The 3,702-nt window shown below is 37.2% G+C and overlaps 1 pseudogene; it reads right to left on the bottom strand.

Annotated features, from left to right (window-relative positions):
• Positions 1-508: 508 nt before the first annotated feature.
• On the bottom strand, positions 509-2,159 carry LOC101699550 (importin subunit alpha-1 pseudogene; annotated as a pseudogene).
• Between the last annotated feature and the right edge of the window lie 1,543 nt (positions 2,160-3,702).

The following is a 3,702-nucleotide window of genomic DNA, read 5'->3' as shown; positions in this document are numbered from 1 at the left end:
TGGGATGCAGTCTCATTTGAAGTTTCAAATTAGGAAGGACATCTTCATAAGTTCACTAACCTAAAGAAGTATAAATGTGTATCACATTCAATTTAAATCACATGTGCAACTCCAATTGTAGAATTTGTAAAATTTACTTAGAATAAAAGCTACCAACTTTCAAGTGAAAATGATTAAAGTAGTGATTATTCTTGGAAATAGTTATATCTGAATACTTTAGTATAAATCATGAGTGCTGCTATTTCATTCATTTTTTAAAAGCAAAGGGTCGAATTTAATCTTTATTTATAGGACACTGTAAAATATGAAATTCTATAGAAATAAGAAATCCCATTCACAGGATAAGCTTCATACAGTATGTACAGTTTGGAACTGTTCAAGTATAGTTTCATTGAACAAAGTGCTACAATAATAAACCACATTTAAAAAAATCTTAGTAGAAAAACAGACAAACTTATACTGAACATAGTGCACAACAAAAATTTGATGCCTTCCTCAGCTGCACAGTCTAGAAGTTAAAGGTACCAGAAGCCCCATCCTGAGCTTGGAAGGTATAGCCTTCAGAGGTAGTTTCTGGACAACATTTTTATCTTTTTCCATAACTGAGAAATACTTCTCAATCAAGTGTAATGAGGCCTTGTACACAGACTCATTTTCATGGTTCTGTAGAGCTTCAGTCTTGTCCAAGCCTCCATATTCTTCAATCATCACACTAAGCTTCTCAGTTCACCTAGTTTCTCAGCAGCCTGAAGGATATTTGAAATAACATCCAGAATAATCAGAATAATTTTCGTATCTTTTGCAGTTGAGATTCATCAATGGTTCTCTTGTACCACAATGAATGAGATAGGCAATCTCTCCAGCTGTCTCACCACTTGTGTAGTTGCTCACAGCCCACACAGCTTCCTTTTGTGCCTTAACATCTGCCTTGGAGAGGACACTGACGAGGAATGGGCCTAATCCATGATTCACGACTTGCTGTATCTGGTCCTGACGGGCAGCTGTGATGTTTGACATTGTTCGTGTAGCTTCCTTCTGAATATTAGTTTTGGAGTGGATGAGTAGGCTTGGAAAGACAGCAAGTGCTCCTGCATCTATCAAAATCTGAGTCTGTTCATCTGTTTCAGGGACAATATTCCTTCTGGCTCTTAGCACAGGAGTCATAATTGGCAATTCATTTGATCCTAGAAGCTTCAGCACATGGGGCACAACACCTGTTTTTTACAACCATTTCAGTGTGTTCATTTGGACCATCAGATACCCAGAAGCTATCTGATAATACTTCAAGATCATTGTGTTACAGGAGTCAAACCAAAGTAGAGAGAATTTGCTCAGCAGCATCCAATGGAGGTGCAGGATTCTTGTTGTGGCACAAGTTTCAAAGTGTCCAGGTAAGATTATGTAAGTAACCACCTGCTAACAGTGACATATCAGGAACTGCAAGGAGAGCCAAGAATGAGGCAATTTCACCATATTTGATAACCAAGTCTCCGAAAACTGCACCATCACCTGCAGTATTTCCTAGAGCCCTGACGTGAGCATGGGGAGATGCCAAGAGACAAATGAGTGCTGGGATAGCACCTCCATCCACCACAGCCTTGGAGTGTTCTGATTCCCGGAAGCAATGTTAGCGAGTGTCCAAGCAGACTCAAACTGAATGGGCATGAATCAGCTCTGCCCAAGAAGGACACAAATTTTAGAATCAAACCAGCCGGATTATGGGGTTTACGGGGCACTGTTTTTCCCAAGAAAGCAGTTTCCTAGCAGCTTGAGTAGCTTGGAGCTGGCTTTCCAGATTATTGCTATTTATGCCTTTGACAATGTCCTCAACACTCCAATTCACAGTGCCCTGGTTGTTGTGGTTTTCCCCACAGGGGTGAAGTGGCATCATCAGGAAATGAGATCCCTTTCCTCCTTTTCAGCATCTGGTCATCCTTCTTAGCTTTCCTTGGCTCCACCTAAACTTCTATTCTTCACCACCTCATTTCTGTCCTGTCTTTTCCCTTGTTCTTGAACCTGTTCAGCTTCAGGGGAGCAGCCTGTGAATTAGCATTCTCAGTGGTGACATGGTTATGAGACAAAGAGAGAAAGTGGCTGTGGACAGATGCTCTCCAAGCATTCTCTGCGGCTGAGCCCAGGAATGGTGTGCCTTCATTCATTCATTTGCTAGTTTATCCTGTAAATATTGTTGAACTGTCACTTATTTCTAAAGATATGACAATGAATAAAACAATATCCTTGCCCTCATATCACTTATAGTGAGTGGAGATATTAAAAACCAAACGTTCAACTTGTTAGCTGCTGATGCTTGCTATGACAGTCAATTATTTTACAGGAATATCACAATTTTTATACAAAATAGCCCTCAAAGTCATCGAACAGTGACACCTAATCAGGTATCCAAAGGAAGTGATAAGCAAGGTGTGTAAAAAACAGGGCACAGAGCATCTCAGACTGAGGGAGAGGAAGGTGGATGTCCTGAGTTGTAGGCATAATGAGTTTTCACCACAATATGGAAGAGGGCATGGTAGGCCACACAGTGAATGAAATCTAATAATTGGAACTCAGAGAGGTAACTTCTGTCTAAATGTTATACACCTGATAGACCATCATAGGGGTTACCAATTCTCTGAGTAATCTGGGAAGACTGAAATTTAATTTTTAATCAGATTCCTCTGAGTAATATGTGTAGAACAGAAAGTAGGAAGTGGGCTGTCCGAACAATAAGACAGAGTTTTACCCCTTATGAGTACTGAACTATCTACTGAAGTAATACAAGTATAAGATGCTGGTGGTTTGAATGAAGGTACCAGGAGTGAAACTGGTAAGGTCTGAACAAATTGGAGCTATTCTTTGATATGGTGAAAATGTTTTCTGAAAATATGAATAAAATACGTTTTTTCATAGTTACTACAGTAAGTAGATCAAAGCAATCTTTAGTTATGTTTGAAGGAAGTTTCATATCAACAGCTCAATCTTGATATTTCTTAAAGGAGGGAATGATTTTTACTGAAAAAAAAGAAAAAATTAGTTTTTTTAAATTTCACAGGTTTTTACCTGATGTACAATTTATCACAATTCTAAGACTAAAATATGTTATATTTATTTCTCAACAATTTTTATTTTTTATGAAGTATGCTGTGAGAAAATTATACTGAGACAATTTTGTAAGGTTAATTCGCATCAATTTTCAATTATTCTAATATAAGAAAACTGGTTAAGAGGTGTGATGAATGGGTGCTCATGATACATGTGTAGGACAATTGTCAAAAGCCTCAGAATCAATGATATATCCTGGAGGGTCACATCAACCGACTTACTCTGATCTTTACTATTGATTTCCTCTCTGCTCAACAAACATAGAAAAGGGAGAGTATATTTTTAAAATGATTAGTACTTTAATTTCAATAAGCCTCATTGCAGAAACAAAAATAAAGGAAGCTATAATTAAACGTAAGTGATGGTATTATTAAACCTAAGTAATTGTACATAATTTAACTCATCAGATTACTTTTTTCCTAGTTATTCTTTTTGTACTAATTTTTGTCCTCAGTATAACATTACGCATACACTGAGTATAAAATCGAGAAGATTGTCACCTATTAGCCATATGATCTTGACTAATTTCATTATTTTGGGGCCCATATATTTTATCTGAAAAATTTTATCATATGATAACAGAAGACAAATGTTATATTTTAT

The sequence above is a fragment of the Heterocephalus glaber genome, unplaced genomic scaffold, assembly GCF_053883595.1.
Source record: "Heterocephalus glaber isolate CG9 unplaced genomic scaffold, H.glaber_assembly_v1.0 deba00001572, whole genome shotgun sequence".
NCBI classification, from domain to species: domain Eukaryota; kingdom Metazoa; phylum Chordata; class Mammalia; order Rodentia; family Bathyergidae; genus Heterocephalus; species Heterocephalus glaber.
This window is presented reverse-complemented; position numbering and strand designations above follow the sequence as displayed.